Here is a 16256-nt window from a genome sequence, read left to right on the forward strand (position 1 = left end):
ATGAGGTCTGTTTGGGAATGTGGGGTTACATGTTCTGGCTGTTTGTGAATTATCGTTGTTGAGTATGGAGTGTTGAGGTATTGATTTTGTGTAATGCTTTATGTTGAAAATTGAGGTGGATTTTGTTTATGATAAAGAGGATAAACTGGGATGGGAGGAGGGTTTGGTTTTGCATAAGGGGCGGGATTATGATAATTGGAGGAATTTGCGAGAGTATAATGGTTTGATATATTTGATTTTGTATTGTGGTTGTTATCTTTGTTTTTGGTTGGTATTATGTTTATATGGTTGTTTTTGTTGGTTGGTTGTTATTATGGTTATTAATAATACGATCTATAGTTGAAATCTGAGCCTAAATAAAAAGAAAAAGCAAGTGATTAGGTTTATGAGCAATCTAATTACTTATTCGTTTAAAACGCTATATAAAATAAAGTTTATTTTTAATTTGCTGGACAGAGCGGTGAACATTATTATGCATAAGACAAAGATAACGATCCTGATCAGTTTAGAAATCTGTGTACGCTGTAAGGTTTTTACTTCTTAAACTTTTAAAATACACGTTTCGAATAGAAAGAAATCCTCTTCCAGGTACAGTCGCATGAAGAGAAAGGTGAAACAGCCCTACACAGCCCTGTCGCAGTACACGAATATAATCATATCGTTATTAAATTCTTTAGATACGCGATTCCATATTATATTAGCAGAAAAGCTTAAAACTACCACTTTTTCACACGCTATTTCACATGTTAGTTAATAACTTCGATGCTTAAAATGTTTAGGGAGAAATGGAATACCGGTGTGTATTTTTCCTTTAAAGTACCGATTCCTGGAATCTGACTGGCTGACACCCTGCTGAAGTGGTTCCATAATATCTGGTATACGGAAAAGAAAGCGTTGATAAAAAAGCCTGGATTCTCATGTATCTCAGAGAGCGAGTGATCAGAAAAAGGAAAAGCTGTTACACCCAGGTTTTACGCTCTCTCTGTTGAATGAATGAAAGCATTTTATTAAAAACGAGTTTGCGTTTGTCTGGGTATTTACTTTGTAATCTGTGGTTTACATCTACTGTATTGTTTTGAGATGCCACTTTTAAAGGTGATATGTAAAATAAAGTTTTTTATTATTGTTATAGAGAAACATGATCAGATTTTCCCTAGTTCAGAAAAAAGACGATTAAAATCTGTAATCTTTGCACTTGTACAGTATGTCATCGGAAAATACAATCAGTTTCTGCTTTGTGTAAGGATGGTGTCAAAAAGTAATCTAAGTGGTGAAAAAGCTGTGCTCCTCCATGCGCTTTACAGGATAAAAACAATAACAACAATAGTGGCTGGGCAAATGATTTTTTTTTATAGAAATAAAAAATGAGATACTGTATAATGATGTGCATGAACAAAGTTATACTGCTATTTTCCTTAGATACGCGATTAAAAAAAAAATTTTTTTTGAATCCCCGGCGGAACACATTCCATAAGAATCAGCGCTTTTATACAGTATATCGCCTTTAAACACATATATTTAAACACGCGTTTACGATTTAAATCAAAACGCGATTCAAATCAATATAAATGTTTATTTTGTAACGCATAGGTGACTATTCATTGTTATTAAAAAGACTTAAATTCGATCATGTTGTGATATTTAGAAATATAAATTTGTTTGGTGCAAGTGAGGTTTTATTTCATCTCTGACCAAGGGAAGCGTTTCATTTTTTCAAAGAAATGTTTGTTAAAAAATAAAGTCATAGTTCCATGGGATTCAATCACAGACCGTGTGACATGGGAGTCAGGAACCTAACCCACAGGTCACATGCTGAGGGCTGAAAAAGCACTACAGAAACATTATCGACAGACAATGTACAGATTTGATAAAGCTATAAAATAATGTAATTAGGCACAGAACAAGTTTACAGCACAGTACAATAATAAATGCTGACCATGACTTTAGAAGCATAAATTACCTTACACTCAATTTAAACACAAGCTGTCTTTAGCCCTCTAAGCTGGTTCATACAGAAATGTAGAGAACCAGGCTCAGAACACACAGCTTCATTAGCGAATACATATGCAGGACAACTAGAGAAGACGTTTTACAGAGGATGGATTTTTAGAAACATCCCATCAGTGACATCACTGAAGTCAACTCCTAGGTAACTGTCGTGTGGATAGTTTCACAAGAATCAGACAAAGGTTTAAGCTTGTTCTAGATAAAACTGCAAAAAAAAACAACAACCCATAATGTACTTCTTTGCGGCTCTGTTTGCCCAAATCATATATTCACAACGTGAAATTAGAAAATAATATTACGTAACCAAAATCCGCAATATGGAAACAGAACCTGTGTAATTGTTGACAGATGATGTACTCGTAACATTTTTACAAGACGAACTACAACATTTAAAAAATGACTTGTATGCACTTGATATCTCTAATCAATCCACTGCACTGCATTAAAACAAAACGAAAACTAAAACGCCCTGGGCATACCGTTTCGCGCTTCTTATCAGTTGCTCAAAAGTAATTTGACCGTATGAAATGCATAATATAAACCTAGAAACATATACGTGAGCAGTATTTACGTAGTATCAGTGTCAAGACATACCTCTCAAATACTGTAAATCAAGTTAAAAATATCTCAAGACCGATTCTGGTCATAATGAAACCATGTTTCGTGTATGTTTTCTTTAAAGTACCGAGACCAGCCATATACTGTATGTTTATGTTCCAAAATTAATATCGTTTATGGCCTTCACACGCGTTGCAGTATGCTCCTATTCTTTTTATGCTCAGCTACTAAGATTTCCCTTCAGTGGTAAAATTCCATATGAATATTCAATACTACAACGGGCACAGTAAAGACGTTTACTGTAAATCTTTCTACGACAGACCAATGGACCACGAGTGCCCCTGTCGGTCAACCAATCACGTACCGCGGTACCCCGGGTCATCTTGCGTCACGATGCGCGATGCCGTAGCCAATTACCTCCGGTACGTGTCTGTACCGCGCACTTTGAATGGCTGCATCTGTATATTAAAACCAAGCCTGATATCTTCAAACAAGCATTTTCTCTCCTCAGATGAACTTAGGTCAATGACCATTGTTTTTTCTGCACTGGTGATTGGGGGTCCCACTTGGTTCTTTTTGGGGGTCCTATCCTCCCTGTCCAATGGCTGGGAGGTTGGCCCACAGCCAAGCGGGTTAAGCCAAGTCCTTGCTTCTCAATAAACAATTGTACTTTCTCTAAGTCCTCGTCTGTTGTCATTTTTTGTGAACCACAGTAAGCGACTGAGTGAAAGACTTTGATGTATAAAATGTTTATGAAGAAAGTGAGATACTGTATTTTATATTTAAACTACCACTACCAGCCATATATGGTTTGTATAATATATTTATATTCCCAAATTAATACACAGATGCAGCCATTCAAAATGTGCGGTACAAACCCACACCGCATGCAATTACCCACAAGTCACTGCGTTGTACTGTGATACGTGATTGGCTGACCAAAATGACTGACAGGGGCACTCGTGGTGCATTGGTCATTGTGAAAAGTTTTAATCATTTAATCTCTTTACTGTGCATGTTTTAATCTGCTTAGTATTTAATATTTATATGGAATTTTACAACTAAAGGGAAATTTTAGTAGCTGAGCATAAAAAGAAGCGGAGCATAATGTTTCTGATGGTCAGAAACTATATTAGTTTAGGAACATATTATGTAAATTGTATATGGCTGATATTTTCTTTGACTGTGATAACGAGCGAAAGCATTCACGGAAAGTGGTAATCACTTAACTCACTTAACTTTGTAATATTTAGAAAAACCAACAAATTTAATACAGTGTAGATAATATTTATCATCAGTAATAACAACAGTAGTAGCAGCTTCAAATTATTCATTGTTATTAATAAATGACTTGGCTTCGAACATGTTGCCATATTTAGAAATATAAAAAATGGCAATGTAGTGTCCATAATATTTGCTATTTTAGTTGTTCAAAGAAATGTTTATTTATTGAAAGAAAACTCATGGTAACAGCTGGGTTCAAACACCCAACCCCCGGCTTATAAGGCACACGCTTAAGCCATCACGCCACAGATGTAATCATGTGGAAATGAGTGAAACTGAATCAGACATTTCCGAAGACAGTGTACTACTGTGATCATTTAAGCTACAGTACATGAATATAATTATATCGTTATTAATTTCTTTAGATACGTGATTCCATATTATATTCCCTATTAATCAAATTCTAAAAGTAAAAGGAGTACGTAAAAACTTTTCCAAAATAACCACATGGAAAACTTTGTTGCTTAAAATGGTTAGGAAGAATGTGGAATACTGGTGTGTATTTTTTCTTTAAACTACCAATACCAGTGTAGCAGCAATGCTTGTTAATAAGACAGAATTAAGCGTTGCTGTGCTTTCCTAAATGAGCCCCCATCTCACTCTCCATCTCTGTGGTGCAGCCACAGAGAAAGTATTCATGCAGGCTGATTTAAGATGTTTTCTTTTGATAAGGGACAGCTCCCAAACGGGGATGCACTTAGCTAAGCCTGGCTATCATGATCAATGGTCATCCATTGGCGCCTATCTGTCTAGGGAGTGCCGAATGGACATCTGGACTGCATTCCTAAGTGTCAGGAGTAAGTGACTCATATCTCAACTTGATCAACCAATCAGGGATTGGCAGGGCGTGGTAACACCACGTGGGTCTCCAATGCCCGCCAAACTCTCAACCAATCAGCACACATCTGTGTCTTGGTAAAAAAGGGAGCGCAAGCTCAGATCGGGGCTCTCCTTGGCCATTTTCGTGCATCTTCAGAGACAATCACGTGACAACTGCTGTTGTCTGCACTGGGACTTGCACTTTGTTCTAAGCGCGAGGCCGAGGATCCCGTACGTACTCAGAATTCTACCAACGTGAATGCTCCGCTTGATTTATGGCAGCCTACAGTTGGACCCTCGTCGACAACCTGAATAGCTTATTCAGAAGCAGCGCTGGACCGGGAGCGAACCAGCTTCTTCCCGGGCAAAAGAGTGACTTGTGAGGACTCGTGGTCACACTCTGTGCATAGAGACTTTCTACTAGCCAGCCGGACTGCTGGTAGATCCCCTCGGAGCAATGACTGTCCTGTGCGCCGCAGTTAGATTCCTCCGCCCGTCCTACTCCAAGCTGCAACTCGACTGGTTGGCCGGTAGCCAGAGGATGCCAGGACAACGCCCATTGGACACCCGCTGGAACAGAGGCTGCAACAGAGCCTGTCAGCTGGTTTGGTGTTCGTGCCGGGAAATTCCAAATCCATACACATGTTCTACATTGCGTCTTGAGAATTCAATTGTACCTCAACATAAGTTGTTATCAATTTAATTCATGAGTAATGTATTTACTCCCGAGTTTAGAGTAACAGTGGGTAATAACACTGATTAGCGATTTGGTGTAACCGAAAGATATATTTTGACATATATTCTCTGTTGTGTATCTCTTTGTGTTTGTATCTCTTCGAGATTATATACCTTGTATATTGATAACCCTCACAGTAAGATCTGCCGCTTGTATCCAGGCAGACTAGTATATGTTTGGTGCACAATTTATATTAATAAATGTATCTCGTGTATTGAACCCGTGTGTGTGCGTTGTTAGTTGTTCTTACGATTGATTTTCTAAAAGCCACAACGAACCACCTCGTGATTACTGCTACAATTAATAATTGTCTCAGTAAAACCATCAAACCTCTACACCAGCCATATACAGTTTACATAATATGTTTATGCTCCTAAATTAATATCGTTTAGGAGCGTGTGAAAGGCATGGTGAATCGGAGATTCTCAAAACTTAATTTGTATGATTGGAAACAAATCCATGATCGGATCAAAGAAATGCTGTGGTGTTACTTTTTGTCAATGAAAAAATAAAGTATTTTCGTTTACAAAAATGGTTTTATAGAAAGTGGACCACGGTAGTACTTTGAACTTACAGCCTGTCCAAAGTCATTCATTATTAATACTATTAGTAATATCTTCCCTAAAGACTTTGATGCATAAAATATTTCTGCATAATTAAAATATCTATGAGAAAGGTGATAGGTTGTGTACTTTTGTCCAACTGAGCAATCTTGCTTTTATAAAATATACCGACTTTTTAATGTTTAAGGATTAACATGCTGTAATACACAGTTTAAAATTATTAAAAGTCTAAAGAGTATACAACTTAAATTCTTAATTGGGAAAAGATTGTCCTTCAGCAGTGACCGGGATCTGAAATCATGCGTTTTCTGGCAACAGCTCAAATGCTGTATGTAAGAGGTTAAGCTTTATTAGCTCCACCTGGCGGTGATTCTGGATACTATTATCATAACTGCGGCATTATATTATACATAATTAGAAGGCAGCAGACCATGCTTTAAGTTTGTAGCAAATGTCTTTGTTCATCCAGGACTTCTTGGTAGGAAGACATCTTTCCACACAGTTGTTGACGTAGGATGTGACCACCTCTGATTACTTTTAGATTAGTGGATGAATCTTTGAATATAAACCAATCTGTCATTTCAAAACAGTCTGTGAGTTCTTGCTCAGTAGCGTCTGATGAGCTCTGCATGGTCTTTACTGCAGGTACTTCCCGAAATCTCTTAATTGCACCTCTGATCTTAACCATTAATTCATGCACCACCTCACCAACTATTAATATAGTTGATACCTGAAATCTGCCTATAAAATATAAGAATGGCTACAAATGAGTAGAAGATTTTCTGCCCATTTAAGTCCAATATATCCTTGCACAACTGACTGTAGCTTATTCCCTTTTTAAAAACAATTTATGCATGCAGGAAGGATATTTTTATGAAAAATTAAAACAAAGAACAAAGTACAGAAGTTTCCACACCAAAGAACCCAAAATGTAATTAGACCATACAAAAGTAGATGTACAATACCAAAAGTCCTGACTGCATCAACAGAAGCACCTCATGCCTGACACTATTGTCATGCCCAACATCCCTCTCCTAGAGGTCCCTCCACTACTCCCATTATTAGTCCTGTGATTGTTGCTAAGCTCCCCAGGTGTACCCTGTTATGTGTCAAGTTATTTAAAGTCTAGCTCCTCCAGTCCTCGGGGCTCAACATTAGGGTAAGGATGTCGCAAGGCCCGCCTAGAACCAGGATACCCTACATCCGTCTCCTGTGGGCATAGGCCTCATCCCCAACATCTCCCTTTTCCTGAGCCCGGGGTCTGGAGGATCTTGCCCCGTCACCCTTGGACCTCCATGTTTTGCCTCTGTTCGTGTTTTCCCCCTTCCTGGGGATTTTAACCTTATCACGTCCCAGGATGGATCACTTGTTGATGGACTCCCGGGCTGTGCCCTGACCTGCCATTGGACCTGTTTGGATTTGGATCCCATTCTTTGTCACCCCCATTCACTGTCTCACGGACTGTCGCTATTATTTTGTGCACTATAAAACCCCTGTGTGTTTTCCCATACCACGCCTTCTGTTTTCTCCAGCTCTTACCGCATCACATAGGGTCTACTACAAGACCCGACTCGGACTTCAGTCCGTGGGTGTAACAACTACGAAGTCTAAGCAGCAGAGGGCTACTTTTGGCAATACCCTAGATGAAGTTTGCAGTATCTGACTAAGATAGGAAGTCAATCCTCAAGGTAATGGCTAATTTTTCCACTAGAACAAAGCAGATTTTTAAGTTAGAAACAAACAGATAATAAAAAAGTAAGTACAAGGACAGTCTTGCAAATTTCCATTGCTTCAATTTCAAGTTTTTGGAAAGTAACAAATCTGTATGATAGCTTGCTACAAAATCATAGCTTTTGACATTATTCTATTTGTTTACAGCATTCTTGTTATACTGTTATTAATTCTGGCTCATGTTTGTATGCTTCTTTTACAACTGTTTCAAATCAACTGTACTGTACTTAAACTGAAAGAATATGAAACAGTCCAAATGTGATAAATGTGATGATTAATTGCTATCAATCCAGAGACCCACAGTAATTCAATGAGTGATCCAAGATCTATCTCTATCTGGGTCACAGTGCACTAAATTGATGAATGTCATTGAATGTGCTGGTATAGAATAAATTATTAATAAAACAACTGTGAAGCACCATATTCCCACATTAATTTGTTTTTACTTCTGTAGTTTTAATAGTGGCAGGTCTCACAAATTAAAATGCTAATAGGCATAAAATAGAACCAGTAAATCCAAATTAAGCATGTAGCCATAGAAAATACTGCAGTGCATAACAAACCTTTAGGAATCCCCTTTATTATGTACTGAATCAGCTTTGGCAGAAATGCAGCTGGATAAAGGAACATCATTACTTATCGAATGCTAGCAATAAAATTTACTCCAACATGTAAGCAATACTATGACGTCCTTGCCAAAATAGCTGTTAAGGCATCTGACAAGGTTATCATATACTTTACATTATTGCACTTCACTTTAATCAAAACATATGAAAAAATGTAAGCTCTACAACAAAAATCCCGTTATCATAGCATGTTTATGGAAATTAGAAATTCTCCGAAGTAGGGTTCATCACTGATATCAATATTAAGGGTTCAGTAATTACATTAAGATTTGTTATTTAGTGGGCACTTCTTCATGTCCTTTGCTTCAGCCGGGAAAGGTTCTATTCAATTATAGATCTGAAGATATAGCCCAGCCAAACAGAAGGCGAAGCTCATACAAGAATATATCACTGACCTAGTTTTAGATTCCCTTCAGAACCAGAGACTGTCCTTGTCAAATCCCATTAAAGATGGATGAGCACTTTACATGCTTACCAAGTCACATCCTTGTTTTTATAATTTAGAAACAAACACTAAGTAAACAAGAAGATGGCTGCATACATGTTACTCTACTAGAGTATTATATGTGATTAAAGAATGTAACATGCTTATCTCAAACACGATCACATCATCTTCTAGTAGAGACAACATTGTAATTGTTAATCTCAAACAAATGTAAACTGCTTTAACAAGGTAAAATCTGCTCTAAAAAACATTTTTCTGCTAATCATACATAAGACTTTATAAATGCAATGATATCTGACACATCCACAAAGGACACCACTTCCTGTTACTGTTCCTGTAGCAAAGCTTCTGGGTACATACTGATGGAAAAAGGTTTGTCCACAGATCTGTAAAGGGGGTAATGCATGAAACAGTTTAAACTATTATGTCAGTTATATATGATATATAAAGCATATTTAAATAAGGCACAGTTGTGTCACATTAAAATGAAAATACCTAAATGCACTTTGTTTTCAACATGTCTCTGGCCCAAGCCGTAGTCCCCACCTGCTTCAAGACAACCACCATCATCCCAATACCGAAGAAAACTACAGTGACATGTCTTAATGACTACCGACCGGTGGCACTAACACCTGTCATCATGAAGTGCTTCGAGAAGCTGGTCATGAAGCACATTAAGGACACCATTCCAAACACACTGGACCTGTACCAATTTGCCTACCGGCCCAACAGATCCACAGATGACGCAATCTCCATTGCCATACACACTGCCCTATCTCATCTGGATAAAAAGAACACATATGCAAGATTACTATTCATCGACTTCAGCTCAGCTTTTAACACTATCATTCCAGAGAAACTAGTCAAGAAACTCAGTGCACTGGGTCTCAACACCACCCTCTGCAACTGGATTCGGGACTTTCTGACAGGCAGACCTCAGGCTGTCAGGCTTGGAAACCACACCTCTGGCACACTAACTCTGAACACTGGGGTCCCCCAGGTGTGTGTGCCTAGTCCATTACTCTACTCCCTCTACACCCACGACTGTAAGGCCAAACACAGCACCAACCCCATCATCAAGTTTGCCGATGACACCACAGTTGTAGGTCTGATCACAGACAATGATGAGAGGGCCTACAGGGAGGAGGTCAATCTCCTTACAACGTGGTGTGAAGACAACAACCTCACCCTCAACGTCAGCAAAACTAAGGAGCTGATCGTTGATTTCAGGAAACTGCAAAACGGACATGCCCCTATCCACATCAACAGGACTGAAGTGGAAAGGGTCAGTAACTTTAAATTCCTTGGTGTCCATATCACTGAGGACCTCACATGGTCTCTCAATGCCACCTGTCTGATCAAGAAAGCGCAACAGCGCCTGTACTTCCTAAGACAGTTGAAGAAAGCTAAAATATGTCCCCAGATCCTCTCTCACTCTCACCTCACCCCTCACCTGTGATCTGAACCTCACAGTGCCTTCTTTCATACCAAAAATTCACACATTGAAATCTACCTCTACCTTACATGTCAAAAAGCTCACTCCCCATAATTTCTATCCTTTTATTTCATTCTGTTGATGCATGTTTTTGCACATCTGATGTTTTTGCACATTACCTGTTACCTTTTTGTTGTTTTGCACATTGCCTGTTGTTGTTTTGCACACTGCCTGTTCTCTCTGTCTTTCTTTTATTATACAATTGTATTGTTGTTTTTTTGTACTACTTATTGTCTGAGAGCTAGCTAAATAGCATTTTGTTATACCGTATACCTGTATATGAGTATAATGACAATAAACTTGAACTTGAACTTGACTTGACTTGAGGTAGTCCCATACCTGTTGTGGCACTATGCAGGGGCGTGTTCAGTGTGGAGTCAGAGCCCTTTACGACTGTAAAACTGTTTATAGAACTTTAAAACTTTTTTGATGGAAAACAATGCTTGGGCCTTAGACTGATTTTTACCAGAAGGGAGCACCATAACAATCATTTTTATTTATATTGTTACAGCTTTAGGTGACTAGGAAGCATCTCTAAAAGCTTAGATAAAGTTTGTGAGTCTGCCGAGTAAACAGTTTCATTTTCAAAGCAGAGAGGATGTTTGCTGAGATATAGGGGGTCCCCATTTAAAAAACAACTGTAAAGTTTACTTTGGTATACCTAGGTAAGTTGTGGGATAATGACTGTCAATAAGCAGTCCAGAAACACATCATATAAGATCACAGTAAGATCACAGAAAAGAAGAGAACAAGAAGCAGTCAAGGAGAGAGGAGAGAAAGAAGGTCAGACCACAGGAAAGCAGTTGAAGGTTGAAGTTTACACCAGACAAGAGCCTCTATTTCACAATCATCCAAACAAAACCTATTTGGAGCTAAGTATTTGAACCTTGCTAGAGAGAGCTTGCTGTTCTGTGCTTTTAGGAAACCTGAGTTGAGTGAGTTTCCTGCTTGAGTGCATTTTTAGAATAATAATAATTGCTTACACTTATATAGCGCTTTTCGGGTAATGGGGACTCCCGTCCACCACCACTAATGTGCCGCATCCACCTGGATGATGCGACGGCAGCCATAGTTCACCAGAACACTCACCACACATCAGCTATTAGTGGGGAGGAGAGCAGAGCAATGAAGCCAATTCATAGATGGGGATTATTAGGAGGATATAATTGGTAAGGGCCAATGGGAAATTTGGCCAGGATGCCAGGGTTACACCCCTACTCTTTTTGAGAAACACCCTGGGATTTTTAATTTTAATCTGACACAGAGAGTCAGGACCTCAGTTTTATGTCTCATCTGAAGGGCGGCGCCTGTTTACAGTATAGTGTCCCCGTCACTATACTGGGGCATTAGGACCCACATGGACCGCAGGGTGAGTGCCCCCTACTGGCCCCACTAACACCTCTTCCAGCGGCAACCTTAGTTTTTCCCAGGAGGTCTCCCATCCAGGTACTGACTTTAACTGAAGGTTGTACTGTATTTATTTAGAAAGGCATCTGTAGGCATTAAGAGTTTAATACTTAGTGTGTGGGTTTTCTGGATGATTAGGATGTTAGGCCTCTGAAACACCTTGTTTGTACATACTATAGACATAGTAACTTGTGTGTAAAGTAGTGTTTTATTGTCCTTGTTAATAATTATTTGTTTAATCCATGTGTGCCTGGATTATTACTCTTTTCACCAAACCTGTGCCAGAAAATAAAGAATTTATGTGCCTCTAATTATACCTACTGCTCTGTTATATTCTGAAGAAATCACTTACAAGTTATGGGGTTATGAATATTTTTTTTAACTTATTGACTAAACCGCTCAGTCAATTCCTGATTTTCACCTTTTTCTTAGCCCCCATTTGAAACAATATCATTCTTACGTAAACTAATAACTAACAAACAAACTAATAAGTACAAACATTAGATCAATAACTTTCCAATTGCATTTGCAAAACAAGCTATGAATTGGATAACCTTCAAAATAAGGATTTATTTTAAGATTTGTAGACTAGGAAGCTAGAAAGTGCAACTGGCACATAAATTACAGTTTTCAGTAGAAGGACATAACATTCCTTCTTGAAGAATACCGATGGCTTGGTATTTTTTTCTCCATGGAGATTAACGATAAAGATCTATAGAAGAGTACCAAGCACAAGTGAGAGAGAATGTTCCAAAAATGTATGCTCACTCAAAAACAGGCTTTTCTAGGCCTGTTCTTGGTTTTGATATTTTTATCTTACTGACAAGCACTTGGAGATTTTAACCACATCTAATACATTTATCTTTATTAAGGCCACCTTGAGCCTAAATTGGATAAGTGGTTCCTGAAAATTTAAAGATATGAAATATCTCAAATATCCAGGTTCAAGTTTAGAAGGAAAGTCCTCAGTCCCAGAGACTTTCAAGTTTTGTTTCAATCAGCAAAAAGACATTTCACTAAATGGTGCAACACCTTTTGTCAAGTCAAAGAAATATTTTTGGGGAATTCGGTCATTAACATATTCCTTAACCATGAATTATACAGACATCTTAACATTCTAACACAAATGTGTTAGAAACTGAATTTCTAAAGATTGCACTTATTATAAACTGTGAATTTCTTAATATATGTAGTATCTCAGAGTCCTTGATACGTTGATCGTCTTACAATGTTAAAAAACAAACAAATAATAATGTAAAAAATACATAAAGTATTTAATTCATACTGTATGTCATTAAAAATACTCTCCATATTGGGCATCATCAGTAATGAAAATTTAACTCTAAATCAATATCAGTCAAACACAAAAAAGTCCTATGATTCAGTCTATTTAAGTGTTACAGCAAATGAGATTTAAAAATAGCTTTCATCCTGACCAATTAGATCCGTTGTCTACAGAGCACTGATATTTTCATCTGAGGGAGCCACCTTTTGGAAAATAAACAATGCAAGCTCTAATCAGAATCTTTATGGAACCCCCCCACCATAAACAAAGGATATGACAAAAGCTTGCTGTATTACTGGTGAAAGATCTGTGTTACAACATGTCAAAGAGAAGCAAACTGTTACTAGAGATTTTTAAAGCATAATGCAATTTGTATTTTGAATGTTCCATTCTACAATAGCCTGCTGAAGCATGTAACAGCACAAGAATACTATATACTGTATTCTTGGCACTATAACAACTCACTGACCACATTATAAAGGAAATTAAAACATTATCAACATTTTAAATGACAATCTTTACATTTTTTTTGTATATAAAATGCTTCTAGATTTCAGTCTTTAAATTGCACTTCCAAGAAGAGGCCTTATTTTAATCCATAAAATATGTCAGTTACATATTCTATACACAACTTGCAGCCAAATGTTGCCGAAGTCAGCTTTCAGTTTACACAGTAACACCCTAAAAGACCATCATACTTCATTTACTCAGATACCTTGCCATCATTTAGCTCTTGTTAAATAATGACCTTAAGACAAAGCTGAAGTCAAACTTGAAAAGCATCTCAGGAAGCTAATAGTGTCAGGTTTTCAATATTATTGGGCCTCACACAGCAATCCATGACCACAATCAGTAGAACTGTGGTGTACAGCTTTAGATGCACTATCAGTCTGACCTTATTTGTTATTTTTAGGAGGTTTGCTTGATGTTTCATTTGCTAGCACCCAGCCTAGGCTGCAGTTAGCATTCATAATTCCCAAATACTTGGGGATAATATAGTTTTCCAAAGCAAAAAAAGTACAAATCAATTAATTACATTGTTGTCTTGTTTCAGTAACACAATTTACTGCATGCTATGCCCACCTATCTATTAACCATTCCACCATCATGGGAATGACAGGATGTTCCTCAAAGTGACCTTCATTGTAAGTTGAGTACCAGAAAAAGCAATTTTCATTAAGCTGTTTAAACTAGCTGTGTTTTTGCTATCTTTCTATAGCAATGCATTAGTCAGCAGGAATCAACTAAATATTTACTCTGGATAGAACATATTACAATAACAATAAAGAAAAACTTATTTTCACTAGCTGAGCAAAGAAAAAGGGGTGGTATGGTGGTGCAGACATTAGTATTGTTGCCTTTCAGTGGTGGGTTTCTGGGTTCAATTTTGCAACTTGGGTACTACAGATGGAGCTATTCAGAATGCTTATTAGATGTCTTTCATGTGGCAAGTTTGTTGCAGCTTAAAGCCAATATCATTTGGGACAACTTTTCATTGCCTGAAGATCAATAGGTGGCACTTGTGGTGTGTTAGATATTAGTGAAATAACTGCTTCATTTACAGTAACACTACTCTACTTCTTTAAATCCACTTAATAGGGAATATTAATATAGAATTGTGTAACTAAAGGGAAATTTTGGTAGCTATAAATAAAAATATAGTGTAATAACATCTCCTAATGTCATTAAGAATATTAATTTGAGAATAATAAATAATGAAAAATAATATACATATATAGCTGGTAGTCATAGCTAGAAATAACATACACAACAACATTTCCTCTAATTATTTTCTAAATCAACATTTTTAACTTGGTTACTTGCTGTGGTTATTTTGGGAAAGTGTTGACATGCCCCTTTAACTACATCTTTTGAAATAGAAAAACACACATCTGTGTGACTCAATGGTAGAATTCTTGCCTTTTGTATGACAGGATCTGGGTTCAATCCCAGACAAAATGTAAGTTACACTTTTAACAAATTGTCCCTTGGGCATAATAAAGACTTTCTCTAATAATAAAACAGTATGTAAACTATATTCACATTTCTGTTAATGTATATATCACAGTATGTTAAACAATAAAATAATGTTAATAACAAAGTAATAGTATGAATGACCCTCCAGACAAACAATCTGTAGGATGCTTGGAAATAGCAAGGGAATTTAAAGATGCCCTTAACAAACATGTTGTTTACTTTCTTCTCTTTTCAGCATGGAATAAACCTATTACTTGTTCCTTTGCAGCTTACGCATGCTGACAGAGCTACCCACCTGAACTATTTAATAAACATTTACTACTTACTGATTTGTCTGACAACCACACATAGCTGCATTGTTTTAAGGAATTACTGCACCACTTGTCAGATTATTTGAAAAAATAAAAACATAATGCAGTGCTCTTCATCATACTGTGCACTTACTGCAGTATACTGCTTGACATTCTAGATGGCTGCAACTGTACAGGTTTTTTGAGTCAGTGATATCACACTCTTGAGCTCTTGCACTGGGCTCATAACTGATGCTTTTGATTTCTATTAAGATTTAAAAACAGTTGCATCACAGCACATAGGGGAGGACTGGAGAGAGAAGGGGACACAACAGAGAGGAGCAGAGGTAGGTATAGACACCATGTTCTCTCCCCTTCTAACCTGTATTTATTGCTTATAAAATGTATGTATTGATAGTAATGGAACCATGTATGGTTTTGCATTTATCTTTGAAAGTGAGGAAGTGTGCCTCACTGGACAGAGCTGATTCAAGAGAATGGTGCTGCTAGATTTCTTTTTTAGGACATTGGTTTTGGGTTACAGGTGGCCATACTATAGTGTTCATTTGTGAATATGTGAATATATGTGAAGAAAGATGTGAAGACGGGGGTTTGAATTTAATCCTTTCTGTAGGGGGTTTAGACTTCTAAGTCACAAGCTGGGGTTTATGGCAGGAAAGGGGGTTAACTGATAAGGATTGCAGATGCAAGCTAGGAACCCCCCTGGGTGTAATCTTAAACTGACCATTTGTCCAGAACATCGTAAACTGGCCAAATACCATGAACCCCCCTCTTTACCATCAGACCGAGTGACGTCAGAAACGGAGAAGAAAACACTATATAACCCAAAAGTTTGTACCAGTACGTTGAACAATACTTCGGTTTTGTTGTTTCTTGCGGGAAACAAGACTTCGGCTTTATTGTTCCTTGCATGCAATAAACTCATCTGTTTTACTTCATCTCGGGATCAAGAACCTTATTTCTTCTGTTACAACATATGTAATGCTTATAAATATTTTTGTTCTCTCTTGGT

The 16256-nt window shown here is 37.5% G+C and overlaps 1 long non-coding RNA gene across 1 annotated transcript in view; it reads left to right on the plus strand.

Annotated features, from left to right (window-relative positions):
- Window positions 1-1988: 1988 nt before the first annotated feature.
- LOC148653647 (uncharacterized) overlaps window positions 1989-16256 on the plus strand; it is a 333862-nt gene continuing 319594 nt past the window's right edge. The window contains exon 1 of the long non-coding RNA XR_015941546.1: window positions 1989-2149. This is a non-coding gene — a long non-coding RNA (uncharacterized LOC148653647). The remainder of the gene's footprint in view (window positions 2150-16256) is intronic.

Source organism: Lepisosteus platostomus, chromosome 10, assembly GCF_059453375.1.
Source record: "Lepisosteus platostomus isolate fLepPlt1 chromosome 10, fLepPlt1.hap1, whole genome shotgun sequence".
Classification (NCBI taxonomy): Eukaryota; Metazoa; Chordata; class Actinopteri; order Semionotiformes; family Lepisosteidae; genus Lepisosteus; species Lepisosteus platostomus.